Source organism: Pteronotus mesoamericanus, unplaced genomic scaffold (assembly GCF_021234165.1).
Source record: "Pteronotus mesoamericanus isolate MK-2021 breed Mesoamerican mustached bat unplaced genomic scaffold, CSHL_Meso_final contig_702, whole genome shotgun sequence".
NCBI classification, from domain to species: Eukaryota; Metazoa; Chordata; class Mammalia; order Chiroptera; family Mormoopidae; genus Pteronotus; species Pteronotus mesoamericanus.
Window position 1 is genome coordinate 6,675,209 of NW_026555239.1, and position 13,939 is coordinate 6,689,147.

The 13,939-nt window shown below is 63.8% G+C and overlaps 1 pseudogene; it reads right to left on the reverse strand.

The window, feature by feature from the left end:
* Positions 1-9,982: 9,982 nt before the first annotated feature.
* LOC129077918 (DDB1- and CUL4-associated factor 16-like) lies at positions 9,983-10,623 on the reverse strand (annotated as a pseudogene).
* Between the last annotated feature and the right edge of the window lie 3,316 nt (positions 10,624-13,939).

Consider the following 13,939-nt stretch of genomic DNA (forward strand, 5'->3'; position numbering starts at 1 on the left):
AATATAAACCTCACAAATTCATCATTGCATCTTGCATTTTTTCCTAAGAAAGGCTCTTCAGGAACGAATGTTTCTACAGTAAAAAATTGCCGAAGAGCAATTTCCTTTGTTTCGCTTCAAACTATTTTTCTGTATTAACTATAATTGAAATTAAATTGCCTAATTTGAAAAGTATGTATAGCATGCCTTCCGTTCCTCCCTCCTGGCTGCCTCCCACCCACCTGCCTGAAGCTCTCTGGGGACGTTTCTGTCATAGGAAGATAAGCTCTTTCCAGTTGATGAGGTTTGGGGGTTATTTTTTCTTTCCCTATTTAATTTTTTTCAAGGCATGTATGTCATTTTCACAAAAATAAGATAATCAAGACTCCCGCAAAGAGATCAAGCAGATGGCTCCTCACGGGCACGCTCACTCTGCCGCCTCTTGTCCTGCCCTAAGACTGACGAGGCCGCTGGATAGACTGTGGTTCTCCCATGAGCAAGACGGAAGCTTCTGGAAGGAGGGGGAGGGGTGAGCGGGCAGGCGCCGGCCTCCCTCCCGCCACTTACCCCCGCCGGGCCCTCGGCAGGAGTTGGGCACCAATGGCTCGGAGCTGAGCCCCAAGGGCAGACACCCGCGTGGAGGAGCGGGGACCCCGCCGCCCTCTGGAAGCAGCCGGGGATGCTCGCGCCTGGCCCGAGGGTCGCGCGGCAGGCTGGCGGGGCCCGCTGTAGACTCCAGGAGAGACGACCCTGGGGCCTGGGTCAGAGACCGGACGCCAGGCTGGCCAGGAAGGGGACGGGCCACGGCTGGCCCTCGTGGTCCAGCCCTGGGCCCCCGGGGGGTGGAGGGGCCCACGGAGGCTGCCAGTGCATCCGGGTCTCCGAGGGGAGCTCTCGGACCTTGGGCCGCCTTCCATGGATGGAATGTTCTGGCCCACTGGGGCACGCGCGTGCGTACGCTCACCCGTGTGCGTGTGTGTGCACATGTGCCCACACCCGTGCATTTTTGCGCAGTCAGCCCTGGGGTATGCATCGGTGCTTCCCTGGAACCGTGAGTGGCAGTGAATCCGTGCGGCTGGCCGCCCCGCTCTCCACAAACCCGCTCCTCCCGCCTCAGCTGCCCTCCACCTGGCTCCGGCCGCCTGCCCGTCCCTCCGCCGATGGGCTGGCCTGACGGGCCTTGCTGGCCGTCCCCCTTCTGGACAGAGGCCCTTGGGCCACTGACGGAGCGTCCCGGTGGGAAGCCACTTCTGGGTGCCTTCCGCGGACCGGACAGCCTGCGTGGAGATTGGAATCAGGAGGAAAACAAAGTTATAAATCACAAAACAGACGAAGTACAAACAATATTGAAACAACGGCAGTAAGTGAGCATTTGGAACGCGGTCTGTTTGAAGATACGGGGGAAACGCCTCCGCGAAATGCTCATCAATCACCGTGGCTCAGGCGCGCGAACACAAATGGAATTACCCGGTCGGCGGGGAGGCAGCGTCTTTAAAGTGTGCGTCAGTTCCTTATCTGTGACAGCCCAGGGGAGAGGTGGCTTTTCTGAGTTTATTTAATTTATTTTAAAAGTAATAGTTTAGTTGTCTTCTATCTTTAAACGTGAACATAAAACCATCCGTCGCCCTCACTTCCTTTCCCCTAAATTCGGAGGTGATTTTGTGTCTTTCTTGTCACCGACGCAGGGCGCTCAGACAGGGGGTCCCGCGGAAGGCGCTGGCCGCCGCCGCCTCCCCCGCGGTCCCCGGGGATCGGGCCTGCCGCTGGGGCCGCTGGAGGCCACTCCTAACTCACCAGTGGCCGGAGCGGGCAGCCTCCCTGTTGACGGGCGGATGGAGGGAGCGAGGGAGGACGGACTCGCGGGTCCATTAGTGGACAGATGGGGAGACAGACAGACATAGGGATGTATATTTCTCTATCTCTTTGTCTCTCTTCCCACAATGTCCCCTGAGCAACGTCCACTGTCACGTCCCAAAGCGCACGTAGCGCTGGCCTGGTGGAGGGAGGGAGGGAGGGGACGGCAGAGAGCCCTCCGGACGCCGCTGACGCGCCCGCTCTCTCAGCCGCAGCGCTGCCCGGCTCGCCCGGTGGCGTGGCGGAGCCCCGGCAGCTGCTGTGAGGGAGACGCCGCGGGGACCCGTTTCGCAGCCCGGGAAGCGGGGCCCCGAGACAGGAGCTCCCGCCCTCCGGCGGCCCGCGCTTCTTGGGCGACAGCCCCAGCCCCGGAGGTCTGACTTCTAAGTCACCAGCCACCACGGGGCCACTCCACCAGGGTGGACGCACAAACACGCGCGTGACTTAGATGGCGGGGTGATTCTCTATAGAGTCGCTGGAGCGACCCTTGTAAAACAAAGGCCCCCAGCGCAGGGCCTGTCCCCGGTCACCGTGAGCCCGGTGCGGCGCGGCCCTGCCGCCTGGAGGGGTCTGGTGCCGCTGCAGGGCCCTGCCCTGCGCCCACCTCTCCCCACCCCGTGCAGGAAAGCCGCACGGCCGGCTCCGGCGCACGGGCTGCGAGGGGCCGCGAGAGGGCCCGCAGCGATTAAACCCGGGCTCTCAGATCTCTGTTCTCTCCCCTCAGCCACACGACCTGGAGGCCTCGTGGGCTGTGGGCAGGCCAAGGTAGAGCCGCCTGGCATACATCCAGGTCACTGCGCTGAGGACGGCTGCCCAGAGGCCACCCGCCCACAGCGGAGCTCGCGAGATGGGAGGCTGACCTTGGCCCGGCTGCACCACCAAGAATCAAGGTCAGCCCTGACCGCGGCCGGAGGCTCCGTGCACTCGGAAGCCCTGCTGTGGGGCACAGGCTCCCAGGGGCTCGCGGCAAACCTGCGGGACGGCGGATGCGGCCGGCTGCCGGGACTGGCCCTGTGCGGCCCCGGCCACCCCAAGTGGCAGGCAGGAGTCCCTGTGATTCGGGAGACCCCCCGGTCGCCCCTGGCTCTGCTCACGGGCCAGGCCCCTACCCGGTGTCAGGACGGGGCTGGTCACCAGGAAGCCAGCCCTGCGTTGGAGGGTTGGGCTTTGAGCCCCGTGGTGCCAGCCTGACCTCCAGGGAGGGGGCGCGGAGACGGCGCAGCCGCGGTTCCGTCCCAGCCGCCACCGCGGTGGAAGCCCAGCGCGCCCCGCGCCTGCCTGGTCCCCGTCAGCAGGTCCTCCTGTGTCGCCTGGGTCATAAAACCGTACGTCTTATTTCTTAAGTTCTGAGAGCCATTCTGGCAAATGAGCAAACTTCATCAGAGCCAGGAGACCTCAGGTGAATTCGCTGCATGTATTACCGCAGGGAGCTAGCTAGTTATTAGCGGAAGAGGAGGCAGCTAAGCTGGCTGAGCTTAATTAAGTCTGGAGACCACAGCTTCCAGCCACTCCCGGGGACAGTCACATCGCCCCGCCAAGGGGCTCCCATCCCTCCTCCCCCGGAGCAGGAAGAAGGACCCTTGTCGACCTCCCCGGGAACGGCCGGCCCCTCCTGGGGCTGCCGGGGAGGGGAAACGGCAGCGGGCACAGCCCTGCTGGGCGCATGTGCGGTGGGAGCCAAGACGGCAACACAAAGGGGCAGAGTCCAGCCTGGGGACATGGGGGGACAGGCGGGGGCACGGGCCCTGGGAGACCCAGGAAGGGGATGGGATGGGGGAGGCCCCAGCCCTCGAGGCCGAGGAGGAAGACTGCTTCGTGTGAACGAAAGCTCGCCCTCCCAGAAGCCCAGGCTGCACCTGGACAGGCAACGCTGAGCGAGGCCCCAGGGGGCGCACTCCTGCGCTCCCCGCACAGCGGCGCGGCCGAGCGCGGCCGGGAGCGGAGACTGGGCTGGACTCTGGTCCCAGCCCCCTCCTGGGCATCGTGCGGCCCCAGAGGCTGGACTTCTGCAGCCACCAGACGATGCCGAGCCCCCGGTCGTGGGAGACACATCGGGCATCCTGGGCGGTCCTCCGCTTCCGCTCCAATAAACCCCGCCAGGACACCTCACATCCTCCCAGGTGCCGGTCCCCGGGGGGCATCTCTCATGACTCCGCGAAGAATCCTGCGGTGATAAACACAGCAAAACGCAGCGCTCCTCGCCGGCGAGGGGCACCCTGGTCCTGGCTGACAGACCGGTGTCCGGGAGGCGCTGCCACGGGGCCCAAAGCCAACCAGGGACGGCGACTGACGTGTAGGAGAAGCTTCCGCCAATCATCAGGAGGAGGACAGGAAACTCGATGGAACTGGGCAAAGGCTGCGAAGAGCCACTTGTCAGGGATTAGAGCAAGCGGGGAGCCCCCCCCCCCCGCTGTTATCAGGGGACCGGGCACCGCAGCCCAGGAGCAGATGGGGGGCTGGCCCGCGCATGGGCGTGAGAACAGGGGCCAGAGCTGCCGTGGCTACTGCCAGGGCAGCCACCGCCCTCCCGCCAGGCCCTGCGGGAAGGAGAGCAGAGGCTGAGCGCCGCGGTGTCGGGGACACGTCAAGGTGCCCGGCGTCCTTTCCCTGGAGACGGAGGCGGTGGCGAGCGAGAGGGGCGCGGGGGAGCCCGGCAGCCCAGCTGGGGCCGGCAGAGCCGCGTTCCACGGCGACCAAGGCAGGAACGAGCCCCCCGTGCCCTCGGACAGGACCCCAGCTGGGCCGCACGCAGGAAACGCGATGTGAGCCAGCTGCGCCCTTTCCAGTTCCCCACGGGTGACCCCCGTACGCGGTACAACAAACAGGTGACATATTGATGTTTTCGTCACCTTCCTATTTCATCCAATTATCCGGTTTCTCACTTCAGCTCCCATCATCCAGTTTCGATCCCTGCAACATGTGACCGGTTTTAAAAATGACACAGGAGCTGCGGTTCCACGTTCCTTTTTGTAGCCATCCTGGGAAGGTCGTGGGCCTTTCCCGCGCACAACAGGCCCTGCTGTGTTGGGTTCAAGCCCTCAGGAGCCACAGGCGCGCCCACTGCACGGGGGCCCCGGAAGGAGAGAGAAGGCGGCCCCGGGCGCAGGCGCCCCGCCCCCCAGCCACGGCGGCACCTGGACGCGGCCGTCCGGTGTCCCCCGGCCGCGGCCGCCCTGGCGGGAGCCGGCCGCAGCCACACCCGGCAGGCTACAAGCCCGGGAGCGGAAGCACCGCGCGCCTGCAGGAACTGGGCGCACCCGCCGCAGGCTTCCCTGCAGTCACTTTGTTATTTGTAAGCACCCTGTGGCCTAAAATAATCGCAGCTCTGCACGCCCCGCAGGCTGATGGCCTCGGTGTGGCTGCTTCGCTGTACAAACCGGTGAGGGAATTAACACCCTGTCAGCGTCCCCGAGCGCCCTGGCGCTTGTCGCCCCCGCAGGCCCCTCAGCTTGTCAGAGCAGCGAGTCCCTGTTTAACGTGTCACCAAGCAAACAGAGCTTTGTTTTGCTCTGGGACCCAGCGGAGGAGGGACCGGCGAGCTTGTCCTCTGCAGGCGGCCGGGAGGCCAGGCCCACCGCAAGTGCTGCGGTCAGGGCTGCGCGCCTGTGGCCGGAACGGCCTCCACGCGGCTCCGCTCGGCCGCGGCCCGTGCCCGAGGCCATCGAGCCTGAGAGACGCCGGCAAGATGCGCTTTGCAGCCCAGCGGTGACCGGGGCAGCGGGGGTGGAGGGGGGTGTGATGCCACGTCCGAGGTCCCTCCCGGGGATTTCAGAGAGCAGCACAGCTGCCGACCGACCCCGGGACCCCTCGGTCGCCGGCACCGTCCTCGGCCCGTGGGAGTGGCAGTGGGCCCGCGGGGGGCGGGGGGCTGCCGGTGAGTTTCTCCTGGAAATTGGACCTTCTCTCTGTTCCAAGCGACACGTGCCTGAGGAGAGCGCAAACGCAGTTTTTGGAAACATTGTGGTGGTGAGTTTTACGTGTCCCCTTCACCGGGCCACCGGGCGCCCACCTGCCCTGTTGAACGTGACTCTGGGTGCGTCTGGGAGGGTGCCTCCGGGTCAGCTCAGCAGCAGAATCGAATCGGTGGACGGGGAGAAGCGGACGCCATGCCCCATCCCCGGGGTGCGGCCCGGCCGGCCCAGGCAGGATCTGACAGAACAAACGGCCGGGTTGGGGGGCGGGGACGCGCCCCCTCGCTGCCTCAACGCCGGGCTGCGAGCCCTGTGTCCCCGTCTCCTGCCTGACCCGGGGCCTCTGCCGTCGGCCCCCCGGGGCCTCGGGCCTTTGAACGCGGGCTGGAGCCACCCCACTGTCCTGGGCCTCTGCGGGCAGGCGCGGGGACCTCTCAGCCCTGGGACCCCGAGAGCCAGTTCCTGTGACAGCACAGCCCTATTTCCAGGCAGGTCCCTGCCGGTGACGCCCCCGCAAATCCGGGTCCAGCAAATACAAGCAGCGGCCCAGCGCAGGCTGAGCCTCAGACACACAAGGAACCGCTCTTGGGTGTGAGCGCCACGTGCGCTGCCTGGGACGCATGCGTCTGGTCACGTGTCTGCTGCTGACTCGACCTTCGGATTCGACTGGAGTGCGGTGTTTTCTCCGACAACTTGTCCCAAACGCAGCGAGGGGCAGTGCGGCACCACAGGGGTTTCTGGGCGCGGGAGCTGCCGTGTCCCCTCTGCGGGTGGCTGTGGGACTCTGGGCTGGGACACGCGCGTGCATGTTCCCCGTGTGCGCGCACGCACGGCCGAGGCCCAGCCCAGGGCGACGGCCCTCCACGCCATCGGCTGCAGGCGGGGCGGGGGGCACGGGGGCGGGGGGCGCAGGAGGCAGGGCCGGCAGCGTCGGGGGTCTGGTCGAGGTTGGGCGCGGGTTCATCCTGGGAAGCCACGTGGGTGTGGTGTCTTCGCTAGGTTAGGAGGGAGCGGCGCAGACCACGCCTCGTCAAAGACTCACTTTCTCTGACTGCTCGGAGCAGCAGAGCACTGGGCTTCAGAAGCGCCGGACGCACCCGTCCGGAAACACCCGACTCTGGCCGGCACACCCACCGCTGAACCCCAGGGCCGCCCGTGAGCCTCTCGCTCGGGAGCCTCTGCTCCCGACTCCTGATCCACGTGAAACCAGCTTGTCTTCTCAGCTGGGGTTCGTGACCCCCACAGCTGGGTCTCTCGTGAGAGGCTGCTGCTGGGCATCCCTGGACCTCCGTTCTTCCCTTAGGGTGCTGTGGGATGACATAGGATGGCTGTGCACGCCTGTCCAGGCTGGCATTTCCCAGCTGACTCTGCAGGAAGGCATGGCCAGAGCCTACAGTGGGATTCTGGGAAATCCCCTCTTCCAGGAAAGCAGATATAATGGCTGGTGCAATGGCAGCCCTATTGGACCCCGAGGCAAATAGGGTGCAGATCGAGGAACAGCAAGACCAAGGGGCCTGAGCCCCTTGGTGATTCCGCATCTACCAAGACTCTCCCGGACCTGCTCCTCACATGCCTAGGAGGGGTGCCACCTTTGCCATCGTGCAGGTCCCTGCCCTAGTTCCTCCGCCCTGGAGCGCGGAGCCAGCCTAATTACACAGTCGCTTTGTCGCTTTCATCCTCATCTTTTCCATTTCTCGTCCATCTGTCCCCGGCATCCTTCACTCCCTTCTGCTGCTCACTCTGCCGGGAAACCCTCCTGTCTTTCTCCACCGCTCCCGCCCCCCTCCCCCGACACTCTGGCCCCATTTTCCCAGGCAGGGCCGACCGGCCAGCCCCCGTGCCCCTCGGGGCTGTGTTTGTGGGCACAGCGGCTCCTGCGGGGGGCACCTGCCCTCCCCTCCGCCCCCCCAGCCCAGCCCAGCCCCTCGGGAACATGGACTCGTCTCCTGTGGCGTTTCTCCCTCGTTCTCTTGTTTATTCAGCACAGCCCGGCCCTTCCAGGACCAGGACGCCACAGACACACAGGAGTTCTACGGACCCGTAACCTCACAGCTCTTGAGGCTGCGGGAGAGGCGGGTGGCGGACCGAGTCTCTGAAAGGGAGCCAGTGCCGGGGCACACGTGGGGGTGGGGAGTGGCCAACCCCAGACCGCAGGTGAAAAAGAACCACACGTGGCCCTGGACACCCCAGAACAGGGGAGCAATGTCAGGGCCGAGGGTGCACAAAGGGGCTGGGACGCCCGGCTGCAGCCACCAAGTGGGCCCTGAAGGTCGGCCACCCAGCCGGGCGCCCCGCCCCGGCGGCGCGCTCCCCTCTCTGCCCGGCTGCCGGCGGGTCGTGAGCGGCTGCCCGGATCGCACGCTCAGAAGCCCATCCGCTGACATCATGAAACACTTGGGGTGGGAGTCCTTCTCCCACGCAGGTGCGCGTATAAAACGTAGAGTGTGTTTGAGGTGGAAAGACAGATTGCTTAGCTGTGCCTGCTGCCCGGGAGGGCCGCCCGCTCCCACCTGGCTCAGGGCTTCGAGCAGCCCCCCTCGTAGCCCCGGGGTGCGGTGGGCTTGGTGATGCTGCCTATTGTTTTCTCCTTTATTGCTTCCTTAGTCTTTTTTTATGGTTCCATAAACATCAACATGCTTTAATTTGTTAGACCTCCCTATCTTTCCCACCTGCCCCTTAAAAGAAACAGGTGTAACACTTTAAAAACCAGTGTCACAGAAAACAGCAACGTAGGAACGCTTTCCGATACCTTCACGCACACTGACAGTGTGATACATTCAGCTCAGTAATTTTCCACTGACAAATATTTTTTTCTCCCTATCACCATCCCCTCCTCCTTCTGCTAAGGCTCGGCAGAAACACTCATTGGGTTATAAGCATTCTTCTCTCTTCTTAAAGTTGCTACACAGTTTAAAAATTTGCGATTCCATGAATGCTTCCGTTTTCGATGCCACATGGCACACAGCGTTTAGTTACGGAGAGGAGGGAAAGGCAAAACTGAAGGAGGTATATATATATTACATCTTTAACAATCTATTTTCTGAGTCCTTTAGGTGCCCCATTAACCAGGACCATACACAGGTTTTACTCTTTAATGTAGTGAAAAGACCTAATGGTCCCATGCATTTTATGTTGACATCTACATTGGACTCAACTAAACAGACGCTGCACAAGTCTCGGTTACAAGAGGGCACGCGCTTGTTCAGAGATACCGAAAGCTGATCTAGGGAGGAAAACAGTGACCTAAACACCCTAACTCCCGACTCTAGAGGCGGAGGTGTTCTGAAGCAGGGCTCTCTGGAGTTAGAGGCGGCCCTGGAGACATGGCGACGGAGGGAAGGCGCGTGAAGTAACACGCAGGCGGAAGCGCTGTGACCTGTGAGCAGTTGGCGCTGAGGACGTCCGTGCTCCCAGAATAACCTTCGCCCTTTGGCCGTTTGGACTGTGTTTTCTTTCCTCTTAACTACAGTCTGGGCGCTAAGAAGCAGGAGATACACTCCCTACAGCAAAGGCGTCTGCCAACCCCAGGCACGACCCTGCAGGTCCGCTGAGCGGGAGGGAGCCCAGGGGAGCCGGGAAACGTTCCGGCTCTAACTGCAGCCACTGACGTAGGGCTGCCGTGGAAGAGGCTGGTGTGAAACGGCCCTTTCTCCCCGCAAAACAGGAACCCCTAAAGTGGGCCGCGTGTGGAGCTATCCACGTACAAGCAGGGAGGTAGATCATTTCCCCCCCATTTTCTTTCGTCTAGTTATTCAGTTTAATTCAACTACCTCCCCAAAAGTCAACGTCCGAGGAAACTGTGCTCGGGGAGGTGTTGTCGGGGGCCGCTGACTCCCCAGCGGCCGCTGCGGAGGACGGGTGACGACGGGGCGGTAGCCTGCCTGTCCTGCCCTTTGCTAACCAGATACCCAGTTAGCACCCCCATTCAGAGAGGCCGAGGACATGGGGCGGGGGGCTGAATGTGGAGAAGCGTTCATTTATCTTTTGCAAGGGGCCCCTTCTGACGACCTCTCCGTCGAAGCCCTCCTTTCACGCACGGGGCCAGCAAAGGGAAAGCTCCAAGGCGCGCCCTCCGCAGCCGCGCTTCGGGCCGCTTCGTCACACACCCTGCTCGTGGTGGGCTCGGCTTGCCGGGACAGGGCGGCTTGGGTGGGGGGGCCCCTTTCCCGGCTCTGGGCTGCGTGATGTTGTGCCGCTTTCCCAGTGAGCAGCACGAGGGGCAGCAGAACGGTGGCTCTTTAGCGACGCAGTTGAGTTTGGGAGCTGCGCTTCGCTTCGGAGGTCAGGGTAAGAGCAAGTGGCATCGATGGGCTCAGGGCGGCCTGCGTCCCTAACCATTGGCGCCAACCAGCCGCGGCAACCGCCAGAAGCACATGACTCCGGGGTGTGTATTGGCGTTCAGTAACTGGACGGGCTCTGCTCACGGTTCGGCTCAGCTGTTTGGTGGCGAATGGCAGAGCTCTGTGTGGAGGGCATGGGCTCTGGACAGTGGCTGGGGCTTGTCGGAGGCTTTTGAAAAGGTGGGACCCCACAAGAGCCAGAGGTGGCCGTTCCGGAATCGGTGCCGGTGTGGGTGCACAGCGGGGGCAATGGGAGAGGCTCCGGCCACTCTCTCGAAGTGTATGGACCGGGATGAGCTTGGATCTGAGAGCTTAGCACGATGTAACCCGGAATGAGGAGTGAAAGGTTTTCAAGTTGTTGAATATTTTAAAAGGCACTTAGCCTGCCAGGCAGGGCTCTCGAGAAGGGTTCGGCGGGGCACCTCTTCTTCAGCGGGATCCTGCGCTTCCCTGGGGCCCCCGTCGAGGTAGGGGGCCTTTTCTTCTTCCTCACTTTCTGGTTCTGATGAGGGGTCAGGAGAGGGATATCTGAGACCCATTAGAACAGAACAGGAGAAGGAGCCAGAAAGAGGTAACACTTTAAGCCAGCAAAACACCGACTAACACAGGCAAACAGAGACGAAAGATGAGAAATCCTTTCAGCAAGGCTACCTTGCCCGTGCCCGCGTCCGTGGCTCACGCCGCCTGCCTCTGGCCCGCGCCGCTGGGCCGTTCCGCGGGTCCTGTTGTTTATTCGTCCGCACAAAGCAGGCACCTCTGTGCTCAGGAGCAGCTCGGTGTCGGTCCCCGGCCAGCGACGCGGGCCGGAGTCTCTCCTTTGAACCCTGGCCGCCAAGAGGCCAAGGCTCCTCATCCGGACGCGCTGCTTTCCTTAGCACGGTCTCAACTGGCCGTGAGCCTGCGAAGGGACACTTGTGTCCTCTGTTGTGGTGCCAGGGCGTCACGTCTACTCGGTCATGAGCAGAAACTCAGCGGTTGCCTCCAGAGCCTGCGGCGCAGCACATTCTGTGCAGGAGGGGCAGCGGGATGGGGTGCGAGAGCGTCCGGCGCGCACGGAGCGTCTCCCACAGGCGGCGCAGGGGCCCTCGGCGGCTGGCGACTCCGCGGGCGGACTGTCGGGAAGGGGAGCCTCCGCCCAGGGAGGGAGGGTCTTTTCTCCTCCTGGACTCGGGCCTGGCCGCACAACCGGGCTGGGCCTGGCGCCACCCGGTCCTGACAACCTCACCACCGCTCCGCTCGCCCCCTCAGCCGAGACCACTTCCGGGGAAGCCAACGACCCCTCTTCCTAGAAATGCCGCTTTTCACCTGGGAAACGGCGGGCTAAACCCTAGGCGTGCGCGCCCAGACCGCGGCGTGTGAGGTCTCTTCCTCAGCCTTGACCGGAGCCGACGACCCTGTAAGCGTCTTCGGACACCCAGCCTGTCTTCCCGCTCCTCACCCTCAGCGTGCTGCTTCCGAAACTCACCCTTATTGTTTCTTTTCTTCTTTGGGGTGGTGAGTGGGCTCCGCGTTGGCCATGTTGTTGTTTTTTTCTAACTTCCTGACTTGAAGACATAGCTTCGCGTTTTCCCGATAAATATATTTTAAGCCACAAATCCCTCATGCTGCTTCAGCCGCACCCCCCGAAGGAGCCTGGGACTTTCATTTTCATTCTGTTCCAAGTCCCTCATAACTTTATGTGATTGAATTTTTATCCCAGACTATACCGAGTTGTATGATACTTAGGTCCCAACGGGATTCTCGACGATCCTTGTAAATCAATCGTTTCTGTTGCCAGAAGGGCGGTCCGCGCGATGCGTGTTCTCTGGGACTGCGGGGCGGCCGGGGCAGCCAGGGTCGCGCCGTTCCTGCCCGGTGTCCACAGCCTTCGCCCGGCGCCCCCCGCTGTGAAGCGGCCTGAACCCCTCCCGCCGCACGCCCTTTCCACGGGCCACGTCCGTCCTCGGCACGCTCGTGGGTCCCCCTCCGCCCTCTGTTCTCCCCGGACCAGGGAAGACGAGGCACTGCTCGCTTACCTGCGGCTGGGCCACCCCGGTGCCGCCACCTGCACGCAGCCCCACACGCGCGCCCTGCACCCACGCCCACGGCCGGCACTGGAAGCCGCCACCGGGACGCACAGGCCGGGTCTGGCCCCGTCCTGCCGCACGGGGGCCGTGGGCGTGCCCGGTCGTGCAGCCGCACCCGGCTGGCTCCGCAGGTCCCTCCAGCCCCGCATGCCCGAACCGCCCTCCTTAGGGGGGGAAGGACGGCAGGGTCACACACAACCATGTGTGTTCCCCCTGTCACCACGCTGTCACGGCCAGGAGCGCCCCCAGCATCTGCCTGGGCCTCGGCCCCGCCCCCAGAGCCCCACCCGCCCCAAGCAGAACTGGGGAGCCATCTCGCCCCCGCCCCTTCCTCCGACATTGGTGCCGGGCTCAGGGGTGACGTGTCCATCGCTCTCGTGTTCGGAGCCACCAGCTGCCCTGGGAGCAGGGCGGGCAGGAGGAAGCTGCTGTTAAGGACCCGCCTCCCACCCCGTTTCAGCCTTGGGACAATTGCAGCTGCTTCTCTCGTTTTAAACGTTTCCTTTGCAAACAACCAGCATTCGATTATGTCAGATTAAAGACGCAGGCTCAGAAGATTTACGAGCCACCACGGGAGCGGCAGACCCCACCGCACTGAGGAGTGAGCCGCTCTGCACGCGCTGCGGGCGCCGCCCGCCGGGGGTCGCGTGGGAAGGGCGGAGGGCTCGGCCTGGAAGCCTGCTGGCCGCCCGGGGTGCCGGCCGACCTGGCCCCCGCCGCGCCCCTGGGCGGTTCTGCCTGTGCCCTCCTGCTCTAGGCTGCATTCCAGCCCCCGCTGCCTCCCTCCCAGTCGCTCTCCCTCCTCCGCCCCCACCTTCTTCTCCTTGACTTCATCTTTTTGGAGCAGGGTTAGGTTTACAGCAAAATCAGGCGGGAAGTACAGAGATTGCCCAGAGCCCCCTCCTCCCCCCGCAGGCCCAGCCTCCCCCATCACCCGCCTCCCCGCCAGCGTGGGGCGTTTGTCGCCAACAATGAGCCTCCCTCGCTCTCATCAGCCAGAGTCCTCTTCCTCCTCAGAGTCCCTCTTGGTGTTGTGCCTCCCTGGGTGCGCACGATGCCTGGGGATTTTGATGCGTCGCCGCGGAGGTTTCACGGCCCTCCCATCCTCAGCCTTAATGCCGGTCCCCGGGCAGGCTGGGGGCTCCTGGGAGGGGAGGGTCCCAGGCAGGGAGGGGGCGTGCACTCTGACCCCGCCCCCGCCTCGCACCTGTGTCCCAGGGATGGTGGCTGCTTTCCATCCACACCTGTGCTTGGCTCCGGGCAGAGGACCTTCGCCCGGGAAGGCGGCCGGCGGGGACCTGGACCCTGTGTGGCGGTCCCGTGAGCGAACGCCTGAGGGTATCTGTGCCCCTCACAGCAGCTGCCCGGTGCACCCCCAGGCTCTGCTGACCCCACGAGGGATTTGCATGGTGACATCATTGAAAAGCCGCCACAACCCGCGAAGCCAAGCTGAAAACCTTCCGTCAAGCCGCCCGAGCAGAGTGTTCCGAGGGGCCTGGCCGGCTCCCGGCACCGCACTGCGGGCTCCCCCGGGCCGTGCGGCCGCCTCTCCACACGCGTTTACAGACGGCACCGGCCTGGATTCGCCTCGCGTTCCCTCCATTTCGGGCTGGATGGGGGCTCTCATCGGGCGCGGGGCGGGGACAGGGGCCCGGGGCACAGCACTCGGCCCGGAGTCCCTGGGGCCGCATGTCCGGGGGGCGGGGCACGGCCTGTTGGGTGCTGGGGCAGGAGACAGGGCCCTGGGGTCAGACCGGGCTTCCCAGGCGGGCGAGGGCAGCCCCAGCCG